A 12,786-nucleotide genomic window follows, 5' to 3' on the forward strand; every position below is an offset into this window, starting at 1 on the left:
AAAGGTCAGGTAAATAAGACAAGCTAGGAACAGTCTAGTCTCCCTTAAACCTTTCAAGTAATTCTTGCCAAGTCTATTAATAGTTAACTGAAAAATTTGAAGATGGGAGATGCAGGTTTTGGATAGAAGAGGGATATGACCAACGTAGAAAGCATTCAGTTTTGACTTAATTGTAAAGGATAACTTTTGGGAAGTCAAAGAGGAGAGATGAAAATGGGTATTTAATTCCCAAAAGCCTTTCTGTAGTACTTGAGATAGTGAATATTTTCTTAGAAAAAGGAAAAAAATTGGTAGAAGTCACACTAACTTTGTCAGCATGTATACTAAAATTGGAACGATACTGAGAAGATCAGCATTCCTGAACAAGGGTGATACACAAATTTATGAAGTGTTGCATATTTTTTTGGACTGGGAGCTTGGGGTTAGTAATGGGTTGGCCAAAAAGTTCATTCTGGTTTTTCCATAACATCATATGGAAAATCCTGAACAAACGTTTTGGCCAGCCAAGAGATGCAAATGTAGAATGGATGAACAACAAGATTCTATTGTATAGCACAGGAAACTATATTTAATGTCATGGGAATAAACTATAGTGGAAAAGAATATTAAAAAAGAATGTATACACCTATGTATAACTCAGTCATTTTGCTGTACACCAGAAATGAACACAACATTGTAAATCAACTGAGTTAGTGAATGAGTCATGTCTGACTCTTTGCGACCCCATGGACTGTAGCCCTCAAGGCTCCTCTGTCCATCAACTATACTTCGATAAAAATAAATAAAGGAAATGAAAAGAAAAAAAGTTGATAGTGATTAAATATTGAAATGAAATATTTTGGATATATTGAGTTAAATAAAATATATTAATAAAGTAAAAAAAAACTAGAAAAAGTCATTCTGCTAAAGAGTATAATTCCCCCGAATCACAGCATCCATATTCTGAACACTTTTTAAGCACATGGCTTGCAAAATAATTCATAACCTGAAGACTGTGACAGATGGCAGATTTTGAAAACAGAGAAACCCTTTTAAAAAAAAACAAATTTCTTGAGCATTTCTCTATGTATTGTTTGTATTATGTTTTTCCTATCTATCCTCCCCTGGCTGACTTGAATTAGGTGGCAAAGGATATTTGATTATGTTAGATTTCTGCCCTAAGGTTAATGAGTAATATTTGTGATCTGAAACAGCTATATTACATTGATAGTGTCAGGAATGCCCCCTGCTGTGCAAAAAAGGTGTCAAAATGCCAATAACCAAGTGTGTGGGGAAGGTGGTGGGGACTATATCTGGACACTCAGTGGGCAGGTCATAAACTCTTAATAAGTGGCACTTGGGCTGGGAAAGCCTCATAATTTGTTGACACATGTCTTTCCCTCTGAACCACCAAACCCCATCAACTCACAGCCTGCAGCTTTAACTGTTTCCCTGAGCAAATCTCAAGATATTTCTTTCTGACTTTCCTGTAAATAGATGAAGAGAGGAGTCGCCTTAGCTTTTTTTAAAAATCTATTTTAAATCCCCCAATGCAGCTCATCCATTTTCATTTTTTTAAAAGCAAATTATAGCTATGAATTGAATATCTTTAAAATGACATGCACTGAATCACAAGTTTGCCTTTAAAACTCTTGATGAAGATATGAATCTCGAAGGCCTTTAGAACCAGCTCATAAAATTTCTCATTCAGTTGCCTTTAAGGCAACTGCAAAGACTGCCCTACTTGTCTGGTTTTAAAATGATTTAAACTTTTTTTTAAAATTATTTTTCCAAGTTAACATTCATGATAATTTATAAAAATATTTCTTTCTTTATCTCATTTAATATTTATTGTACCAGGCAGAATTTTAGGATTTGAGTTATTAGTGAAAAGGATAGATGTGTTTGAGAACTTTGTGTGTGTGTATGTGTGTGTGTGTGTGCTCAGTCACTCAGTTGTGTCCGACTATGACCCGACAGTCCATAGCTTTCCAGGCTCCTCTGTCCATGGGATTTCCCAGACAAGAATACCGGAGTGCATTGCCATTTCCCTCAGGGGTTCTTCCTGACCCAGGGATCAAACCCATATCTCCTGCTGTTGCATCTCCTGCATTGGAAAATGAATTCTTTAGCACTGTGCTATGAGCATAATCCAATAATGGATTTTGGCTAGTTTTATACATGAACTGCTTCCATATCCGTGGAGTTTAGTGCAGTCAGGAGATTACTGTGATCTTTTGTGATTGGGCAGTCTCGACAATTACTCACATTATTCTTGTCCAGCCACTGTGCATAGCATTTCTTTACTCATCAGAATCAGAATCAAGGGGATAGTTCTTCCTCCTTGTCCTCTACTCTATTACCTGCCAGACGAATAATTAATCTGCCTACTACGTCTTGAATAACTATAATTCATAACCTCCACCATTCCGATCTGGGACGATGCTGGAGAAAAAAAATCATAAAAAAGTAAATCTTGATTACTCCCAATGTACTACTTTTTCTGTCTCTCGTTTCCTATTTTAGTTTCATCTATATAGTTATTGGGACTTCCCTAGTGAAGAGTAGGAATTCAGCAGTAAATAATCCACCTGCCAATGCAGGAGACATGGGTTCGATCTCTGGGTGGGGCAGATTCCCTGGAGAAGGAAATGGCAAACGCACTTCGGTATTCTTGCCTGGAAAATCCCATGGACAGAGGAGCCTAGCAGGCTATAGTCCATGAGGTCGCAAAGAGTTGGACACGACTGAGCAACTGAGCATGCACAATATAGTCGTTAGTCTTGCTTTTTATTCACCGGGGAGAAAAATAAAAGAATTGGGAAAGTGTCACACATGTATTGGGATGTGTAGTAGTTGCATTTTCAGGTGGAGATTTTCCAGGTAGCCCTGTTAAACTCACATCTCCAATGGCTCCCCCTGTAAGCAGAATACAGCTGTGGGATGCAGTGGGCTTCCCTGTTTGGATGCTTTACCATCCTACCAATATTTCTCATTGTTGGAATTACATTTGTCATATTAAAAGACATGAAAGATTTGAATCAGAGTTTAGAGGGTGTTGATACTTATCTTCTGCTATGACTGAAGAATTCTTTCTATTTTCAGGTTTATACTTTTGGATGAATAGCAATGTTTTTTTCCCCATGAATGTGATGTTATATCTTGAATTTAAATTCTCACACATACTCAGTGGGGAGGGGGAGAATAAATTGGGAATTTGAGATTAGCAGATACACACTTTTATATATAAAATAGATACACAACAAGGACCTACTGTAGCACAAGGAACTATATTCAATATCTTGTAATAACCCATAAGGGAAAAGAATCTGAAATATATATAGACTTCCCAGGTGGCTCATTGGTAAAGAATCCGCCTGCCAAGAAGGAAACATGAGTTCAGTCTCTGGGTTGGGAAGATCCCTTGGAGAAGGATATGGCAACCCGCTTCAGTATTCTTGCCTGGAGAATTCCATGGACAAAGAAGCCTGGTGTGCTATGGTCTATAGAGTTGCAAAACAATTAGACATGGCAGAGGGACAGAGCATATATATATATATATATATATATATATATATATATATATAACTAATTACTCTACTGTACACAGGAAAGATTGCAAATCAACTATACTTCAAAAAAAATTCTCACACATCCAGCATGACAGAGTTTGAATCACATTCCTGCTCTCCAGCTTCAGAGCCTTTCTCTGCTGCCATACTATGCAGGATATCAGGGAGTTGTTAATGTTTTAATGTAAATCTATGGGAAACAGGGTTTCTTTAAAAGCAACCAAATTGTGAGAAATGTAGTTTTACTTTTTCAAAAGACAATTGAAATAGTTGTATCTCTAAATAATAATTCTTCATCTTTGTAGGAAAAAATGTTTAATTTAATTTGAAAAAGATTATGCATAGCACAACCTAAAGCATCATTCATTAGAGAGATATACTCTGGATGAATGATTTTTTGACAGTAGTATCATCTCTTTGTACAGTTTGGTGGGGCTTCCCTGGTGGTTCAGATGGTAAAGAATCTCCCTGCAATGCAGCAGACCTAGGTTTGATCCCTGGGTTGAGAAGATACCCTGGAGAAGAGAATGGCTACCAACTCCAGTATTCTTGCCTGGAGAATTCCATGGACAGAGAAGCCTGTTTTGGGCTACAGTCCATGTGGTCACAAGGAGTAGGACAAGACTGAACAACTAACACTTTCACTTTTTACTTTTCATTTTATGATTGTTTTTGTAAATGACAAAATACCTATCATTTTAATGCATAAATTAAAATTTATTATATGTTTAAATAACTCAAATCCGCATAGATACAATCTCGACTATGTTCACATTGCAGTATTTTTGATACTCATATTAAAATAACTATCATTTTATACGTTAAATAATATACCAACCAAGTGGCTTTTTTTAAAGGATTGAGTAAGGCTATGTTCAAAATAGTAAGAAAAGATAAGAAACACATCTTGCTTATTTGTTAAATTTTATAAGTTATTTACTATATGTAAGTTAAAAATTAGTAACTTTTAAAATTTACTAAATCTACCTTTATTCCTTATATCTTGAGGCTTGCATTTTTTTTCCCTTTAAAACTCCCACCCTAATGGGGTCAGTTCCCTAAGCACAGGTTTTATAACCACGGAAAGCTGCACATGTCCTATAATATGCCATTTCAGTTTTTTGCATCTAGCTTCACACTTACAAAGGTACTAAAAGAAGCCGTAGAGTAATCAGCAAATATATGACCTCATATCAACCAAAAGCACTTAACAGAAGGGGAACGACTGCAAGGCAGCAAATTTCCTACAGCGGTGCTTTCCTAAGTGTGCTAAGGTAATTAGCCTCAATAGGAGATAATTTTGGTTCACAGGGGTTGCTGTTGCTTTAAGTCTTTCTGGGAAATTTGGATTTTCCATTGATAGCAGTTTTAACAGGTCACACTGGAGCCAGAGTGAATTAAAGTGAAGAGCCACACAGTCTAAACAAACATTCCTTACCATTATCAGAAGCCTGACAACATAATAGCATAAACTATAGTCATGTGGTCACATTTGCAAGTAATGCAGGAACAATTAAAAATCAAAGAAACGCTACATTTCCTAAACCAGACTGAAGTTGAGGTAAGCAAGTTTAAAATTGCCACTTTCCTCCCCTTCCTTAGAAAATTTATATTGTATTTTAAGTTGAAAAAATATATAACACTTTATTTAAAATCATTCTTGTGATTAGTCTACTTCTCTGTTTTGTAAAATTAAGGCAGAGTGTGTTAACATTGTAATACAATTTCAGGTTTTTAAACCTTGAAAATAGTATGTGATTTGCCATACTTGTTTTAAAAAAATTTTCTATTTTGCCAAAAGTGCGCATATTTAGAGCTACAATTCCACTACATTTTATATTTTCCCCAAGGATGTTGATAGAACATGGTTTGTTTATATTTACTATGACACTTTTTAAAATATGTGATGGGTAATGTAGTTACTTGCTAAAAGCGAAATATTTTTCTATGTACTTTTGCTTGTTTTTGTAACTAGGAGATTAAAAAATAACTCATAAAATGGATGTAATTATATTTCAGCGGGCTCTGAAGTGACAATATTTTTTTTTTCTTTTTTCTTTTTTTTTTTTTAATTTATAAATTTATTTATTTTAGTTGGGGGCCAATCACTTCACAACATTGCAATAGTTTTTGCCATACATTGACATGAATCAGCCATGGGTTTACATGTGTTCCCCCTCCTGGACCCCCCACCCACCTCCCTCCCCATCCCATCCTTCTGGATCATCCCATTGCCCCGGCCCTGAGCCCTTGTCTCATGCATCGAACATGGAATGGTGTTCTGTTTCACATATGATAATATACATGTTTCAATGCTATTCTCCCAGAACGTCCCACCCTCACCTTCTCCCTCAGAGTCCATAAAATTGTTCCATGCATCTGTGTCTCTTATTCTGTCTCGCATATAGGGTTATCGTTACCATCTTTCAAATTCCATATATATGCATTAGTATACTGTATTGTTGTTTTTCTTTCTGGCTTACTTCACTCTGTATAATGGGCTCCAGTTTCATCCATCTCAGTAGAACCGATTCAAATGTATTTTTTTTAATGGCTGAGTAATATTCCATTGTGTATATGTACCACAGCTTCCTTATCCATTCGTCTGCTGATGGACATCTAGGTTGCTTCCATGTCCTGGCTATTGTAAACAGTGCTGCGATGAACATTGGGGTACACGCGTCTCTTTCAATGGATTAAAGATCTAAATGTAAGACCAGAAACAATAAAACTCCTAGAGGAAAACATAGGCAAAACACTCTCCGACATAAATCACAGCAGGATCCTCCATGACCCACCTCCTAGAATATTGGAAATAAAAGCAAAAATAAACAAATGGGACCTAATTAAAATTAAAAGCTTTTGCACAACAAAGGAAACTATAAACAAGGTGAAAAGACAGCCTTCAGAATGGGAGAAAATAATAGCAAATGAAGCAACAGACAAACAATTAATATCAAAAATATACAAGCAACTTCTGCAGCTGAATTCCCGAAAAATAAACGACCCAATCAAAAAATGGGCCAAAGAACTAAACAGACATTTCTCCAAAGAAGACATACAGATGGCTAACAAACACATGAAAAGATGCTCAACATCACTCATTATTAGAGAAATGCAAATCAAAACCACAATGAGGTATCATTTCACACCAGTCAGAATGGCTGCTATCCAAAAGTCTACAAGCAATAAATGCTGGAGAGGGTGTGGAGAAAGGGAACCCTCTTACACTGTTGGTGGGAATGCAAACTAGTACAGCCACTATGGAGAACAGTGTGGAGATTCCTTAAAAAACTGGCAATAGAACTGCCATATGACCCAGCAATCCCACTGCTGGGCATATACACTGAAGTGACAATATTTGTCAATAGTTTTGGTATTCTAATATTACTTGACTACTTTTAGATGAGAGTTTTATAGATATTAAAAATTTATCAAAATGCTTTTGGTTACAGAATGTGTTATAAGTTGACAACAGACTCTGCTGTGTTTAAGGGAGATTGTATCAATTGTATTTCAAAAATCTTTTAGATTTAGACTTTCTCTGTGTGTGTGTGTATGTGTGTGTGTGTGTGTGTGTGTATTTACCTGCACAGAAGATTTCACATGTCCATGTTTTGAGCTTTATGACCACACATTCTTTGCTTTGTAAGACCTCCATTTTCAAATACTCTGCTTCCATAAGTATATTCAGATTTGTCCAAGTTTAGTATTTTTGTTCTGAAAAGGAAATAAATCAGTTACCAAAATACTAAAACATCTTCAAGCTAGGCTTAGCTGTTTCTTCTGCAAAAAATTCTCTAAGTAGCATTTTGGCAAACAGCTCACTTTACCCTTAACTTTATCCTGGTTTGGTGTCTGAGGAAAAGAACCAAATATTGTTCTGAATTGATGGTTTGGGGTCAAGTGATAAGTGAGCAGGAAATATCAAGATGCACCAAGATGGAAGACAGAAGGAATTCAATTCATCTTATATTTTAAATATCTTTGGTACACTAAAAACTGCGCAAGGTACTATATGGGATACAAAAACTAGAAATATCCAACTCTGTCCTCAGGGAACATACAAGCAATAGAGAGACAAGATATAGGAAAATAATTACTACACCAGATAGTGTGAAAATGTTAGAAGAAAAGTGCTAAAATAAAAAAAAAAATAAGGCAACAAAAAGATACGTGATCTTGAAAATATCCCCAGTTCAGTGATTTCCAAGCCAGGCCATACTTGAGAAACATCATGAAAGATCTTGACAAAAAAAAAAATCCATGTTACTAATAGTACTTTCCCAGACCCACTGAATAAGAGCTTCAGAGAGGGGTGGAGGAAGGTGTAGAAATTAGTAATGCATATTTTTAAAAAATTTCTCATGATAATTTTGAAGCACAACCATTTGGAAACACTCTCCTGCTGTAGGAGATTATGAAATTCTGTGTAACTATGTGTTTAGCTCTCCTAATGATTTTCATTGACTACGCTAAAGCCTTTGATTTTGTGGATCACAACAAACTGTGGAAAATTATTAAAGAGGTGGGAATATCAGATCACCTTACCTGCCTCCTGAGAAATCTGTATGCAGGTCAAGAAGCAACAGTTAGAACTGGACATGGAACAACGCACTGGTTCCAAATCGGGAAAGGAGTACGGCAAGGCTGTATATTGTCACCCTGCTTATTTAACTTACATGCAGAGTATATCATGCAAAATGCTGGGCCGGATGAAGCATAAGCTGGAATCAAGATTGCAGGAATAAATATCAATAACCTCAGATATGTAGATGATACCACCCTTATGGCAGAAAGCAAAGAGGAACTAAAGAGCCTCTCAGTGAAAGTGAAAGAGGAGAGTAAAAAAGCTGGCTTAAAACTCAACATTCAGAAAACTAAGATCATGGCATCCAGTCCCACCACTTCATAGCAAATAGATGGGGAAACAATGGAAACAGTGAGAAACTTTATTTTCTTGGGCTCCAAAATCACTGCAGATGGTGGCTGCAGCCATGAAATTAAAAGATGCTTGCTCCTTGGAAGAAAAACTATGACAAACCTAGACAGCCTTAAAAAGGAGAGACATTACTTTACTGACAAAGGTCCATATACTCAAAGCTGTGGTTTTTCCAGTAGTCATGTATGGATGTGAGAGTTGGACCACAAAGAAAGCTGAGCACCGAAAAATTGATGCTTTTGACCTGTGGTGTTGGAGAAGACTCTTGAGAGTCCCTTGGACTGCAAGGAGATCCAACCAGTCAGTCCTATAGGAAATCAGTCCTGAATATTCATTGGAAGAACTGATGCTGAAGTTGAAACTCCAATACTTTGGCCACCTGATGTGAAGAACAGACTCATTGGAAAAGACCCTGATGCTAGGAAAGATTGAAGGCAGGAGAAGAAGGCAATGGCAGAGGATGAGATGGTTGGATGGCATCACCAACTTGATAGACCTGAATGAGTAAGAACCAGGAAATGGTTACGGACAATGAAGCCTGGTGTGCTGCAGTCCATAGGGTCTCAAAGAGCTGAACACAACTTAGCAACTAAATCACCACTGTACTTGTTAAGCTTCAGGGTTATTTCAGTCAGACTCTTAGAAATGTTAATGCCCTGGGAGAACAATTCCTGACATTTAGCTTAGATTTCCAGGAGAGGGGGAGGTGGGAACACAATGATTAGAGAGAAGACAACTTCCAGATGAGGATGGGGGTGGAGGACCCAAGAACGTAGAAGATGGGAATTATGCATCCTTCTTCCCCCTTTAACAGTTTGCAGACCTGACTTCTGAATTCCGATTTTCTAATCTTATTATGGTAGCTTTCAAATCTGTCGTTTTACTCTGAGTTTATTTTCTTTCATCACAGTATTTATTAAAGTGCAAAGTTCATTTTATTTCAATTTGCTCAGAATATACTATTTCTGCTAAACTGAATAAACTTGAATAAATAACAATAAAGCCAGGAAGCAAAGTTTCCAAGAAAGTGTTAAGTGTAAGATATTTTTTCATTAATACATACATATGGCCAAAGCCCAGTGCCAGTTTATGGAAAATGGCAATATTTCATATCTTTGAGGTCATTAAACAAATGGATACAAAAGGATATAAAATGTTTCCGACAGTATTGCTGAGTTCAACCAGCTGGATTGCAGTGAGATAGAGAAACTTTAACCAAGGGCTCCCTGTGGGAAACAATAAATTTATCTCCTTCTTGGGTTAAAAACAATAACAACAACAGCAACAGTCCTATGAGAAGGATGACTGGCCGAGGGAAGAACAGACTCCAACATAGCTTTAGTGCTTCTTCTATTGAGAACCTTGTGCTGAGGCTGTTCATCCATCCTGGCAAAAAGGACTCCAGTTTACTCACACCGTGCTTTCAGACCACGCAGATTTCTGACCCAAAACCATTCTATTCCTGGCCCACAACACAATTTAAAACACCTCTGGATCAAGGCACAAGAAGAAAGTACTTGAGATGCAATGAGTACCACATTCTGTAAAAGTTCCCCAGCAAAGGAAGGTGCCAATGGGAAGCTGAAACATTAAAATAGTTCAAAAGGTTTGTTGGATGTTGCTGGAATATGCAGTTCAGTTCTCAGTTTCTGTGGATCAACCCAGGAGCAATGACATTGACAACCAAGGAAATAATAATTCAGGCTCTACTGATTTTATTTTGCAGTTATTTTAGGTTTTATCTTAAATACTACATGTATAGGAAAAAAATTACTTTATGTATTGACTGACTTTGTAAACTTTTTGCTTGTTTCTTTATTTTGCTTTCGCCCATCTTGAGAAATAACACAGAAACTGTAGACCAGACCAGGAAAAGTATTTAAAGACTTAATAATCATTCAGATTATTATTAAACATTCAACCAACAAGTATTTACTGGGCATTGGCTATATCCAACCCTTTCTGAAAGATTATGAAGTGATATAGATTTAGAAGACACAGTCCTTGTCTTCAAGGAGTTTTCAGTCCCACCGAGAAGATATAGGACATGAAATATATATATATATGTATATATATACACATATATATAACAACATATATATATATATATATATATATAACAACAACATATATATATAACAACAATTGCCTGAGGAAGAAGGTGAATTGGCTGCTACTTGCCTGCTGTATTTCGGGGGCACCATAGAATAACACCCCTCGACTAGCTGGTGTTGGTGACATGAGAAGAACTGGAACCCCATTTTGTTTGAACCTCCCCTCTCACAGCTTTTTTCCTGAAGCAAATCTCTTAGCAATCTCTTACTGCCTATTTCCTCAGCAGAAAATGGAGAAGGTAGCTATCGTATTCATAGAAATTGGGTGAGAGATTTTTAAAAATGAGATAATAAGTCTAAAAATAAGTTGTACTTTTAATCATATAGCTTGATTTGGAATCTCATAGCTTATCAAATTGTATGATGTTTATATCAGAAGAAACAGGAAGCATGGTACGAGGGGATGAAGTGACTTAAGTACCCATGAAGAAGAGATAGATAGAAGAATTGGCTTCACAAGCCCCAGAGACAGGCTCCAAGCAGGGCCCAGTGGATGAGGGAGCAGACCTGGGTGGTAGTCTTGGATTTTGAAAGAACTCTGCTCAGAAATGAAATGAAATATACCTGAAGAAGATCGATGGATGTGGAAAAGAAGTGAGCCTAATATGGCCAGAAACATTTCCTAGCTGACCCTGTGTTGCCTGTTGACAACCAGCTTTGACTTTGTTATCAATTGGGTAAAGTCAATTACAAAAAGGACAAAGATGAGAAGTGTAGCAAACAGTGATATCACTTCTTTGGAGTAGACTGAAACTCTTTAAAATGATTTTTGATTAAAAAAAAAACCTTTATACTCAGCTATACAAAAGTCAGATCATGCAGCCATATAAAATTGGCTTGTGCATAAAAAAGAGACATAGTATTCTATCCATGTATATTTGATAAATATTTGTATTTTGAGATCACTGCAATCATAAAGGATTCTAGCAGAGAGATTCATATGAAGTAAGTTAAGTAATAAAGTCACTACCATTAAAACTTGAATGAGTTTCTCTCTAAAAATTCCTAATGTGGGGCATAATTTTGATCTGACATGGACCATAAATGACCTACATTAAACAGCAAACCCCTTGAGAGAAAAGAATCTCTTTTTAGTTTTATACAATACTGAGTGCATTCAGAGAGTTTAGGTTTTTAAAAAGCATTCATTAAACTAATGAAAAATTATTTTTAAAAGGTATGTCTAAAAGACATCTGTAATGTACCATGCCCCAAATTATATTCTCAATCTTCTTGCCAAACCTGTTCTTCCCATGTGTGCTGTACTGTGCTAAGTCTTTTCAGTCATGTCTGCTCTTTGCAACCCAATGGACAGGAGCCTGGTGGGCTCCTGTCCATGGGATTCTCCAGGCAAGAATACTGGAGTGGGTTGCCATGCCCTCCTCCCAGGGATCTTTCTGACCCAGGGATCAAAACCACATCTCTTATGTCTCCTGCATTGGCGGGTAGATTCTTTACCACTAGGACCACCTGGCAAACCCATTCCTCCCATGCTTTGCTAAATCTCAGTAAAGGGCAACTGATTTCTACCCAAGCTCAAGTTCAAACTTTGAAACCATCCTTGCCTCTTCTCTCCTCTCAAATCCAATCTGATCCATCAGCACATCCTATGAGCCTCTATGAGGGTGTAGGCTAAGTTACCCTAATAAAGAGACTGAAAAATAGAGGCTTAAGGACTTTAGAAGTTAGTTCTTTGCCATGTAAAATTTCAAGAAAGACAATAATTATTCAGGACTCTGGGACAGTGGCAGATCTGCCTTGCTCAACACATCCCAAGGTGCCCAGTCATCACTGTTTCCAGAAAGGCTGGAGAAAAGATGAGAGACAAATGTGGGGCTACCATCTTGATGAGGACGGCTAGGAGCTGGCACAGAGCACTTCAACTTCCCATCCACTGGTGAGAGCCTCATCAAGTGGATGCTCTTGGCTGCAAAGGAAGCTTGCAGACACAGTTTCTAGCTGGGTATCCATATGCCCGGGAAGGAGAAAAGAGATGTGAAAGGATAGCCTGTGATGTCTGCCACAAGCTTATATTTCCAAAATAAATTTACTGCCAATTATCTAGCATCTCTACTACTACACCACCTCTGCACTACTCCATGGACCCTCCATCTATCACCCCATTAAACTGGCATTACTGCTTCTGTTTTATCTCAGTAGGTCCATTCACAGTGACTCA

The 12,786-nt window shown here is 37.1% G+C and overlaps 1 non-coding gene across 1 annotated transcript; it reads left to right on the plus strand.

The window, feature by feature from the left end:
* Positions 1-299: 299 nt before the first annotated feature.
* LOC145521706 (U6 spliceosomal RNA) lies at positions 300-403 on the plus strand. The gene has a single exon (XR_014065606.1). It is a non-coding gene; the product is annotated as a U6 spliceosomal RNA (small nuclear RNA).
* The last annotated feature ends 12,383 nt before the right edge of the window (positions 404-12,786 follow it).

This window comes from Giraffa tippelskirchi, chromosome 1 (genome assembly GCF_054371585.1).
Source record: "Giraffa tippelskirchi isolate mGirTip1 chromosome 1, T2T-mGirTip1v1.2.pri, whole genome shotgun sequence".
NCBI lineage: Eukaryota > Metazoa > Chordata > Mammalia > Artiodactyla > Giraffidae > Giraffa > Giraffa tippelskirchi.